Raw genomic sequence first — 13,468 nt, forward strand, 5'->3', positions numbered from 1 at the left:
CTGAAGACAACTAAAAATACTGTACAAAATATTATTTTTAAAGATTTTTTATTTATTCATGAGAAAGAGAGAGAGAGGCAGAGACACAGGCAGAGGGAGAAGCAGGCTCCATGCAGGGAGCCTGACGTGGGACTCGGTCCCGGGACTCCAGGATCAGGCCCTGGGCTGAAGGTGGCGTTAAACCACTGAGCCACCCGGGCTGCCCCAAAATATTATTTTTAAACTACAAGGAAGTTCTGGGTGTAGATAAAGGAATTCCAGGTGAATCTAATGATAGATAGATAGATAGATAGATGATAGATAGATAGATAGATAGATAGATAGATAGATGATAGATAGATAATAGATGATAGATAGATAGATGATAGATAGATGATAGATAGATAGATAGATAGATAGATAGATAGATATAGATAGATGATAGATAGATATGATAGATGGATGGATAGATGGATAGATAGATGCTAGATAGATAGATACATATATGCATACATACATAGAAAGACAATAGATACAGTAGATAGGGATGTGTGTGTGTAGGTTGGGCTCCCTCCGAACAAGACCTTCCCTCAAAAAACTGTAGTCAGGAGTTCATTTTGGAAGGGAGCACCAGCAGGATGTGGAGAGGTGAGACGAGGAAGTGGGAAGGGCAATGGACAGGGTACATATTGAGCAGGTCACCACCATGGATAGCTAGGGTTCAATTCTGTCAAGAGTTTCAGAGAAAGTGTTGAAAGTGCCCCAGAGCTACCCCAGCTAAGTGGGTTGAAGGACTTGGCCACCAATGCTTGTCATTGTTTATGAGAGAGCCGTTTCTCAGATGCCCTACATCCCCAGCACTCTGGCCTGCTTCTGATACACCCATCAGGCTCCAGTGGTCAGATGAAGGCTCCAGGCAAACAGCCACAGGATCTAGGATTGGAAGTGGTTATGCCAGCATGTGCTATAACACACAACAGAGGAGAGAGGACTGATCAGCCCACAAATGAGCAGCTATCCAATAAAGAGTGTTGCAATGATTGGCTTTCCATATGGAAAAAATGAAAACCATATGAACACACACATAGACACACACACACACACACACACACACACACACACATACATATACACAACTCCAGATGGAACGTTAAATTTCTTCAAGAAAACGGAGAAAAGATATCTTTCTCTCCTTGGAGCCCGGACAGATTCCTTTAAGACACAAAAACGTTAACCGTTGAAGAAAATGACATGTGAACTAGCTTACAATTAAGAACTTCTGTGTGTCAAAAGACGCCATAAACACAGTGAAAATGGGAGCGCTCTTAAACAAAGGATTCAAACGATGCATATCTAGGACATATATAAAACTTCCATTTATAGGAAAGACACAAGCCGTTAGAAAACCCAGTGAAATCGATGAGGAGGGAATCCACTCAAGAGAACTATGCACGTGTGGCCCCAACACACTTGAAACTATGATCTGCTCCCTTCCTTCAGGGAAAAGTAAATCAAGACCTCAATATGATAAATTGCTATTTCCATTTGATTAAGAAAATATACACATTCTGAAAATGTCAAGCATGGGAGAGAATGTGCAATGATGGAGGAGATATAGACAGTGACCTTGGGTGTGTAATTACTACAACGTCCTTGGAAAAGTACTTTGCAGAACCCATTGTTTCTAATCACATCACCGTGATGCAAGAATTCCTCCCCTGGGTGCATATTCTGGGGAAAACCATTGAGACATGCATCCTAACACACCTACCAGACGTGCTCATATCATCCTTGGTGCTGATAACCAATCCTGGAAGGAATTCAAGTATCCATCAGCAAGAAAATGTAGAAATACACTGTGGTCTGCTCCTTCAACAGGGGACTTTGAAGCAGGAAAGAAAGAAGAAAAAAGAAAGAAAGAAAGAAAGAAAGAAAGAAAGAAAGAAAGAAAGAAAGAAAGAAAGAAAGAAAGAAAGAAGAAAGAAGGAAAGAAAGAAAGAAGAGAGAAAGAAAAGAAAGAAAGAAAGAAAGAAAGAAAGAAAGAAAGAAAGAAAGAAAGAAAGAAAGAAAGAGAAAGAAGGAAAGGGAAAGGGAGAGAGGAAAGAAGGAAGAAGATGAAAGAAAGAAAAAAAAGGAAAATAGAGATATAGACAATAATGATGATATAGACAATATAGACAATAATGGTATAGACAATAATGTGAAAATATAAGTAACAGAATATTGGATGACCAAGTCTAACTACTAAAGTATTAAGTAGTAAATTTAGTACTAAAGTGCTAAGTTCAATTACTAAATCAATCAAACTATATATGATATGTTAGTGATAGTTATATATTTGTGAGCTGTGTCTTTAATATAGGATAGTTTAATATCCTATATGTGCACATGCACAAACACACACGTATATACGTGATTTGAACTTGCTTGTATCTATGTTAAATGAAATTTAAAAATCAAGAAAATGAGATACTCTAAATTTTAGCTAGTAGTTGATTCCAGGTGGAAGTAAGAGATGAAGAAAAGGCAGATCAATGCCAGATATTGTTAATAATCTAATTCTGCTGTTAGGTAGTCGGTATTTTGTTCCTCATTACATTCTTACGTCTTCCATAGTTGACATTTTATTTATAACAAATACTACATTGCAGTTATTATTATTTCTCCACGGAGGGATGGCCCTTATTACCCCTGTGAGCTCTCCCTGCGTTGCATTGATACGTCTAATGAGATCCAGTAATGTTGAAAAAAATCCGGCCCCAATTAGAGGATATCTATAAAGCGGCCCTTCTATTACTATTCCCTGTATTCAGAGTCAATCCTCAGTGTGAACATTAATGGCATATTTCTCCAAGGTAGTGCATTTCTTATAAATAAGTCTCTGCTTAAAATATTTTTAGGATAATGTGTGGAGGTATTAAGGTATCTGAAGTTTCTACCTCTACCTAGAAAATGTGAAGCCAAGAAAAATAAGGAGTAGTGCCCGTTGAGATGTCTTTACTCCCTAAAAGACATCAGGAAGTCTTTTCGTGTGTCATGAGGCATCACGTCAAATCCCCTCTAGAAATACCTGCCAAAATATCTTCATTCCATTAACATCACACATCACGGGGAATCTTCCTCGTGTGTTTGGAGCAGGCCTTGACACTTACCATGATCCTGCGAGCAATCTCTTTATTTTCATGAGTGGATTGGAACGGGGAAATGAGGGAGACCTCAGGACAGCTGGCAAATGTCTAGGGCAACCCCATAGCGTCTCCTTCTAAAAATTCCCCAAGCCACATCTGTCTGGGGCAGTGTTCTGTATTTCTGTTCTACTCAAAGTTGCTTCAATTTTATTTATTCCACAACAAAAATTTTACATTCGTATTATTTCCAATTAAACGTTAGGAATTGTTTAGAAATTCAATTTTATTTACCAAAAAAGTATTTATTGGAAGCTTGGGTGGCTCAGTGGTTGAGCAGCTGCCTTCGGCTTAGGGCATGATCCCACGGTCCTGGGATTAAGTCCTGCTTCAGGCTCCCTGCATGGAGCCTGCTTCTCCCTCTGTCTGTGTCCCTGCTTTTCTCTCTGTGTCTCTCATGAATAAATAAACAAAATCTTTAAAAAAGTATTCATTGTAAAATTTTCTTTGTTTAACCAGTTATAAAGGTTATTTAAAACCGAGATAAAATACAGACATTTTCAGAGAGCTGATAACAAGGATTTAAGTTTCGGTTCACATTTAGCACACGGGATATGGCTTCAGGGTAGGGGATTCAGAGGAAGTGGATTTAAACTAGGTCCAGGGCTCTGGAAGGGAAGAACGTAGGGGTAAAAAGAGAGAAAGACCACCCAAAAGGCAAAGGGGGAGGGGGAGATGTGAGTACATTTCAAATGAGTTCATAACCTTGGATTCAGAGTTGTGTGTTGACGAAGTGTTGTAAGAGTGGGTTGGAGGAGGGGTCTGATTTGAGCTGAGGACGGCGGTAGGGAAGAGATGGCACACCTGCAGGCACTTGTCACCCAGACCCTGAGGTTCGCTAGGGCACATCAGCATCCACACAGATATGAGAGAGGATTCCAACCGTGCGCACGGCTGGACGGATTGTGTGCGACAGGTACAGGGTTGGGAGGTCAGAGAGGGCTACGGATCCCTTGCAAGCTGATTCTCAGATGTGGTTTAGGACACGCGGTGTTTCCTAGTCACAGGTGTGCTTGATTGAAAGGCATTGCATTTGATGTGAAGGTGTGGATGGAAACAGATTTTTCTTTCTCGAATAATGGTGGCCCATGCATTATAGCTGGAAGAAAGCAAATTTTACCCTTTCTTTTTCTTCCACCAACTCAGGCTTCCCTCTTAGTTGTTACAAAGGCAGTTTCTATCCCATTCTGAATTATCTAGTTAGCAGACAGAAGACATTCAACTTTCCAAATAACCCCTTTGAAACTTCCTAGGAGTGGCCTTTTGATTGTAGACTGATGATGATAGACAGTAGAAGGATACATAGAAGGATGGATGGATGCATGCATGGATGGATGGATGGATGGATAGATAGATATGCAGATGGATAGATAGGTAGATGGACGATGGATGGATGGATGGATGGATGGATGGATGGATGAATGGACAGGCAGATGGATAGATGATAGATAGATAGATAGATAGATAGATAGATAGATAGATAGATATGCAGATGGATAGATAGGTAGATGGAAAGATAGATAAATAGTTGGATAGATGGATGGATGGATGGATGGATGGATGGATGGATGGATGGACATGCAGGTAGATAGATGATAGATAGATAGATAGATAGATAGATAGATAGATAGATAGATAATAGATATGCAGATGGATAGGTAGATGGACTGATACATCAATGGATGGATGGATGGATGGATGGTTGGGCAGGCAGATGGATAGATGATGATAGATAGATGATAGATAGATAGATAGATAGATAGATAGATAGATAGATAGATAGATCTTATGTATGTACTTAGCCAACCAGTTGGGCAGTTGCTGATTCCCAGTATGGTCAGGCATGCCCTTGTGTTTTCTTTCTTGGTGAAATAGTCACAGGAGAAGGAAGAAAAAAAAACATAACCATAAACTCAGGAGATATTCCAGACTGAGACCAAATTGTGTCATCAGAGGCGCTTCTAATGTCACCATACATTTCCTGTGAAAGATCCTCCCCTTCTCGTTACTGATGTTTGTAATTGTTTTTCTGTGCATCAATTCCTTTTTTAAGAAACTCACCCTTATCAGTTATGTTAATCTCTTCATTAGAATCTTTGCACGTGGGAGAAGGTTGGTTTCCAATGGGCAAGGAAGCTGGGCTCTGGAGTAAACACCGAGTTCCCCAGAGGGCACCGAAGGGATGGCAGTGAGGTCAAGTTTTAAGGCTGTCCACTTTGACAGAGTATCTCTGCTGCCCATGGGGAAGTGCATCTGAGGCCACAGGCGAGACCTGGTGTGCCAGGAGGGAGCTCTGGGATTGACATGCATGCAAAGATGGTAGATACCCTGGCTTCAGAGAGGCACCAGAGAAGCCAGAACTACAGGGCAGTTGTGCTGAGCACAGCAGATGGAAAGACTGTGGTTTCAAAGGAAGCTGTATGGCCATGAAATTGTGGGCTGGTGGCTGGGAACCAGTTGGGTGGTAATGAACAGAATGAGGCCATTAGTGGGGACATCTCCGGGGCAACACCTCATCCAGCCTTTTATTCTACCTCTGGAGACAGTAAAAAAGAAAAGCAGTCCAAGCTTCACCAATGGCTGTCTGAATTTATTTTGCATGAATTGGACACGTTGTTTTTAATGGCATCATAAGTGTGGCCAAGTTAGCTCCACAGTGATGGCTTTAGAAGGAAAAATAGTACGGTCTAGTGAGAAAAAAAAATGAACCGAAATGAGTCCTTTAAAATATTGGATCTAGCATTAACCCTCACCAATCATTACCTACGCATGTACATGCACACATGTAAGGCATATGCACCCTCTAATCTGGAAACATATCATGGGTCCCACGAGGGGGACTTTGTAGGTATTATCAAACCACAGCGACAACCAAGAGTATGAGCCAAGAAAGGGAAAAATAAAAGCATAAATTTGTTATGCTTAATATACAAATGTCTCTGTCTCCGCTAAGAGCAGATTACATGATCATGATAGTTGTTCACCTTTATCAAAGCTCTCTGAACCCTTCTAGTTGGTGGAGAGACTGTTTCTTATCGCTGTTTGTGACCAAGACGTGGACATCGTGTCCTGTCTGAGCTAAAGTTTTCTCCACATTGCAGTGTGCTTGCTTAGTGTCAAACTCTCTGGGTCCAGTTAGAATCATGGCTCTGCCCTCAAACGTAAGATTCAAGCTACTCAGGTTTATCAGTAGCAAGTCTATGATTCATCTCCCAAACCCCAGAGCAAGCCATGCATGGTGGTGAATGAGCCTCTAGGCTTCCTCCAGAATCACTCCCTTGAAGGAGACAGAGCAGCTGCTAATTTGGGGACCGTGTGGTCAGGACTTCTGAGATCAGCCCCAATTCAAAGCACTGTCTCCCATTCAGGAAGGAAAAATAAAGGATGGAAAAACTCATATTTACTGAAACCTAACTCATGCCAATCTTACAACAAAAAGTCAAATGCAGGCACAAGGGTCCTCACTCTGTGGACGATGAGGAGACACAGGTTAAAGGGATCAGTTGAGAATCAAGGACATAGAAGAGGTCCGTTTTGGGACAATATGAGCTCTAGTTCCTAGCTTCAATGTCCGTCTTTGTCTCTCAGCCTCCACCCTCCCAGTCATGTGGGCTGAGTTTGGTGGGGAAATATGGCCACCATGTTGCTGGCAAAGAAATCAAGGATGAATTGTACTACCACCAAAGGAGCATGAATCACTCCACATATTTTTTTCTCTTAAGTTTAAATACTCAATGCTTTCATTTCAGATCAAAAAAAAATCTTTTTTTTTTTTTTTTTAAAGAGAGGAGAAACCTACAATTTAGCTGTCCTGGCTCTATAAACCCAACATTTTTGTAATTCAAAAAGAAGCACCATTAAGTGAATATTTAGTAGAGAAGTGGAAAGCCTCAATTACCCTAATTGAGGTAATTATTTCCCTTAGGAGGAGAACACAGAGAAGCCAACAAATAACCAACCAACCAGCACTATCTCCATGATGGAGCTGGGTCTTGGCCATACCGCATGTATCTACAGTTACCACACGTGTCTCATGGGACTGCTTGAGTGGATGACACAGAGAAAAGTGAGTCCATTAACCCAACATATTCATAGCAATATTAATTGCTGAAAATCAAGGATGTACATTAAGAAAAAAATCAAGAGCACCTGGTTGGCTTCAGTCAGTATACAGCACAACTCTTGATCTTGGGGTTGTAAGTTTGGGCCCATGTTGGTTGTAGAGATTGGTTAAAAATAAAATCTTTAAAAAAAAATCAAAGTTCACCCATGGTAACACGACTAGGAATTCCAAGGTTTCAAAATCTCTCATGTTCATACATTTATTTATTTTTTTAAAGATTTTATTTATTTATGAGAGACACAAAGAGAAAGAGAGAAAGAGAGAGAGGCAGAGACATAGGCAGAGAGAGAAGGAGGCTCCATGCAGGGAGCCCAACACGGGACTCGATCCCAGGTCTCCAGGATCACGCCCTGGGCGGAAGGCAACGCTAAACCGCTGAGCCACCCGGGCTGCCCTCATGTTCATACATTTAATTTTAATTACATAGTTAATTATTTTTGCTGTAAATAAGCTAGGAATAAATTTCAAAGCTTGGGCTATACATTGAAATGCAGTAATCAAATAGATCCCTCACACACACACACACACACACACACACACACACATACAATGATAAAAAGGTTACAGGCAAGAAAACAGGTTGCTAATTTGCACCTTCTTGGAGTAGATAATGTCGACATATATACACTGAACTGTATTCAGATGATAAAGGGGAAGGGGAATTAAAACATTAGGAACCCACAAAAAAATCACTTTAAAATACTATCACTTTAGAGAGAAAAAGAACAGTTTTTTTTTTAACTAGTTTTATTTAAATTCAATTAGTTAACATATAGTGCATTCTTAGTCTCAGAGGTAGAGTTCAGTTATTCATCCATTGCATGTGACACCCAGTGTTCAATGCATCACTCTTCATGCCCATCACTCAGTTACCGCATCCTCCACCTCCCTCCCCTCCAGTGACCCTCACTTTGTTTCCTAGAGTTAAGAGTCTCTAATGGTTTGTCTCCCTCTCTGATCCCATGTTGTTTTATTTTTTCCCTTCCCTTTCCCTATAATCATCTGTTTTGTTTCTTAAATTTCACATGCGAGTTAAACCACATGATAATTGTTTTTTTCTTATTGACTTATTTCACTCAGCAAAATACTCTCCAGTTCCATCCACATCTTTGCAAATGGCAAGATTTCATCCTTTCTAATGGCTGAGTAATATTCCGTTGTATATATACACCACATCTTCTTTATCATTCATCTGTCAATGGACACCGAGGCCCCTTCCACCATTTGGCCATTATGGATATTGCTGCTGTGAACATTGGGGTGCAGGTGTCCCAACGTTTCACTGCATCTGTATCTTTGGGGTAAATCCCCAGCAGTGCAATTGCTGGGTCGTAGGGCAGGTCTATTTTTAACTCTTTGAGGAACCTCCACACAGTTTTCCAGAGTGGCTGCACCAGTTCACATTCCCACCGACAGGGCAAGAGGGCTCCCCTTTCTCCACATCGTCTCCAGCATTTGTTGTTTCCCATCTTGTTAATTTTTCCCATTCTCACTGGAGTGAGGAGGCATCTCATTGCGGTTTTTATTTGTATTTCCCTAAAGCCCAGTGATATTGAGCATCTTTTCATGTGTTTCTTGACCATTGGTAAGTCTTCTTTGGAGAAATGTCTGTTCATGTTTTTTGCCCATTTCATGACTGGATTGTTTGTTTTTTGGATGTTACGTTTGATAAGTTCCTTATAGATCTTGGATACTAGCCCTTTACCTGATATGTCATTTGCAAATATCTTCTCCCATTCTGTAGGTTGTCTTTTGGTTTTGTTGACTGTATCCTTTGCTGTGCAGAAGCTTTTTATCTTAATGAACTCCCCAATAGCTCATTATTGCTTGTTTCCCTTGCATTTGGGGCATGTCTAGCAAGAAGTTGCTGCAGCCGAGGTCACAGAGGTTGCTGCCTGTGTTCTTCTCTAGAATTTTGATGGATTCCTGTCTCACATTTAGGTCTTTCATCAATTTTGAGTTTATGCTTGTGTGTGATCCAGTTTTATTACTCTGCATGTGGCCATCCAATATTCCCAACACCATTTGTTGAATAGACTGTCTTTTTTCCATTGGATATTCTTTGCTGCTTTGTGGAAGATGAGTGGGCTACAGAGTTGAGGATCCATGTCTGGGTTCTCCATTCTGTCCCATTGATCTATGTGTGTGTTTTTGTGCCAGTGCCATACTGTCTTGAGGATTACAGCAGATGACATGATACTTTATGTGGAAAACCCAAAAGACTCTACCTAAAAAGTGCTAGAACTCATACAGGAATTCTGCAACATGGCAGGCTATAAAATCAATGCACAGAAATCAGTTGCATTTCTACACACTAACAGTGAGACAGAAGAAAGAACAAAGCTTAAAGGTAACAGGGAGCACTTAAACTAAAACATTCATAGAGTACAAGGATGCAGGTATTACTTATCACATGGTATTGAGTAATAATATCGAGTATTGATCTGAAGCTTAATCTGCGGGGGAAATGCTAGGTAATCAATTAACCTAGAAGTACTTAAGTAATATGAAATCTAATTAAGTTGAGAGATTTATAAAACACAACTCACAGCCTCAGAGAATTAAGATGCTACAAGGAATCTCTCAAAACATTCAGATTGTGTCTTTATGGCAGATCGCTAGCACATATCAATGTGGCCAGTGATTAAAAAGTGTAATGCAGATTTCAATATGTAGCTACTAAAATTATATAATATATACAGACCAATTTTACCAGCAACAACGGAATCCAATTTTCATACCTGAAATATCCAAATAATCGTGTCATTTAATCTCAACCATAGACACTCAAACAAAGTAGCGTTCCTTGGAAGGTTTCTGATCCTGTAAAATTTTGCAGATGGCTTACTGTGTATGATTACACCATTCCTCTCTCTCAACGGGGATTTTCGTAGTCGTATAGAAAAATCCTTTTCTTTCAAACTTTGACAAGATGAGCTATCTGCCATTCTTATCCAAAGATAATACTGATAAAAAAAAAAAAGGTGGAGATTTTCTATGCTCTATGCAAGTATGTGACCACTGAGGAGCCGATATGGAAAGCCCAGTGGTATCGTAAGAAGACAATGCTTCATAAACAGGAAATGAGGGTGTCCTGCCTTCCTGACCTCATAGCCGGGCTGGTTCCCCCAACTTCAGTTCTCATAAAGGATAGGCACCGCCAGTGAAACCAAATGGATCACCACATCCAAGCACTATGAGAATATAACCCGGGAAAATGATGGCACGAACGTTCCCTCTACATGTGGAACACAGTCATTCAAGCTAGCATGAACGAGATTTTCCATGACATTGGAAGCACACTAGTTTGAAATTAGCCAATGCATGTGTCCTTACAGATGTTCCGGCTAATTTTTTTTTAAGATTTTATTTATTTATTCACGGGAGACACAGAGAGGCAGAAACATAGGCAGAGGGAGACGTAGGCTCCATGCAGGGAGCCCAATGGGAGACCCAATCCCGGGATCCCAGGATCATGCCCTGGGCCGAAGGCAGGCACTCAATTGTTGAGCCACCCAGACATCCCTGTCCTGGCTAATTTTAACAAGTTATGCAAGAAAGGAAATTGAAATATGTCAAAAATTTCTAGAGAGAGAAGCAAAAAAAAAAAAAAAAGAAAAAGAAAAAAATAGAAAAAAGAAGAAACAACTTAATTTTATTTTTCACTGTCAAGTAGATGCTTCATAGAAAAGTATCCTGATACTCACAGCTCTTGAGTACAGTGATTGCAGAGGAGAATAGTTTTTGGGACACAGGTAGCAGACTACCTTCAGCAGACTCTTAGCAAACGCTTTATGCCAATCTCCATCCTCTGTTCACTTATTTGTTGCTGGCAGAGTCCACGTTTTGGTGGGATTACATTCCTTCTTCATGAGGTTGTACATTCCAAGGAAGGATTTTGGGGAAATGCTGGTTGTACCAAGCTAACCATGGCTGGTTGCATTTTCCACATCCTATATGGGTTTAGCATAGGCCTACAACACAACTTTTGTAGAGACATGAATTGAATCATCCAGGGAGCTACTACAAATTCCATTTTACCTGAAAAGCTACGCAGAATGAGAAGACCCCCACCACCCCCCCTTTGTGCTGCCATCCCTGGACATTAGCACGCATCATTGAGATGATCTAGTCTACATCTCAAGACCACGAGGAAAACCAGCCTGTAGACAAAGCCAACGTTTTGGAGGAGGGAAGACCTTATGGTTCCATGCCTAGAGCTTCTGGTTACGTGCTCGGACATATTTTCTCATCGTGTGAACATGTCCGGGTGATTGTTTTCCATTAGTTTCTGCTAAAACTGAAGGAGGGGCTCCCACTTCTCTAAAACACAATCCTTCTTTGTGTAGACCTAGGAGTTTGGGAAGGGGATGGAGGCCCAAGCAATAGTTTCTACTAAATGGAAACCAAAGATAAATACAGGTTGCCCCTTCTAAGACCGTGTAAACCTTGGCAGTGTTGGTCATTCTTACTTTCTAGTTAGAACATAATAGGATAAGAGGCAAAGTTCAGGAAATTGGAAAGTGTCAGAGGAAAATTTAAATTGTCCCTGATTGCATCCCCCAGAGATAATGACACCTAATGTTTTCACTTTAAAACCAAGTTCCAAAAATAAAAAAATAAAAAAAAAATAAAACCAAGTTCCTGGGCAGCCCAGTGGCTCAGTGGTTTAGCACCGCCTTCCGCCCAGGGGCTGATCCTGGAGTCCCGGGATCGTGTCCCACATGGGGTTCCCTGCATGGAGCCTGCTTCTCCCTCTGCCTGTGTCTCTGCCTCTCTCTCTGTGTCTGTCTCTCTGTGTTTCTCATGAGTAAATAAATAAAATATTTTTAAAAACACCAAGTTCCTCTCACATAATGGAAAGAAAGACACCTGAACTGAATACCGCACATCACAAAGGAAGATATTATTTTGTAAACAATTCTGCTAACTAAAAAAGTAAAAGGATCTGAAGATATTCAATTTTTTAAAAACCGTAAAATATGCCTTACGAACTCAACTTCTCAAAGAGCAAAATGTAGTTTATTTCTTTTTTTAAAGGTTTCTTTTTTTTTAATTTTTATTTATTTATGATAGTCACACAGAGAGAGAGAGAGAGAGAGAAGCAGAGACAGGCAGAGGGAGAAGCAGGCTCCATGCACCGGGAGCCCGACGTGGGATTCGATCCCGGGTCCCCAGGATCCTGCCCTGGGTCAAAGGCAGGCGCCAAACCACTGCGCCACCCAGGGATCCCAATGTAGTTTATTTCTTGGATAAAACAATTATAAGGCTAATATGATATCTATATACACACCCAAAAAGCATTGGATTGAAATTAAAATGAAAGATAATCCATTTGAAGTTTAAACCAGTCTTGGCATAATCTCCTTGGAAAAAAATATTATATCCAGTGAAGTAGAAAGCCATTTTAAGAGGAAAACAAAATTATACCTGATGTGAGGAAATTATTTTAGTTGAAATATTATTAATTCGAAGGATTTTGATGAATTCACAGTGGGTTTTACTTGTTGTTGTCCTTTGGGAATTGCTGTGAACAATGAAAAATGGTCTTTGTTTTGTTTTTCCTGAGAGTATTGTTTCTTACATTTCATTAACCATTAAAAAAAAAAAAGTCCTTGCACGTTTCCATTTGCTTCACATTAAGACCTAATTCAATCAGCAAGTAGTTTTGTTTTTTTTTTTTTTTCTAATGATTTTCCTTTTGTTGAAGAGGCAACATCCTTTACGCCCTCTATAGGATCTCCCGGATCCAACTTCTACACCCCACCGTATGCTGTCTTCCCGACATTTTCCTGGGAGCCCTTACATCCTGTGTACTGTGATCCCCGTGGATTAATCCCACTGCTCTTTGGGTCCCACGGTTTCTTCCTTCTTGGTCTGGAATACATCGAATTTTGTTTTGTTTTGCTTTGTTTTGTTTGCAGAAAGGAGGTCTAGAATGTCAACTCGGGGATGCTTTCCACATCCACCTCACTCGTTGACTCACAGGTTTGGCCAGGCTTGAAATTCTATGGGGTGGGTGGTGGATAAAAAGATGTTCTCACAGAAAGTGGAAAGCTTTGCTCCATGGTCTCTTTGCGTCCAACACTGCTGATGAGGTATTTCATTTAATGGTGTCTGACAGTTGTTTCACCCGGGGTAACTTCACTTTCTCTTTATTCTTTGAGGATTTGGGTCTGCA

The sequence above is a fragment of the Canis lupus genome, chromosome X (assembly GCF_048164855.1).
Source record: "Canis lupus baileyi chromosome X, mCanLup2.hap1, whole genome shotgun sequence".
NCBI classification, from domain to species: domain Eukaryota; kingdom Metazoa; phylum Chordata; class Mammalia; order Carnivora; family Canidae; genus Canis; species Canis lupus.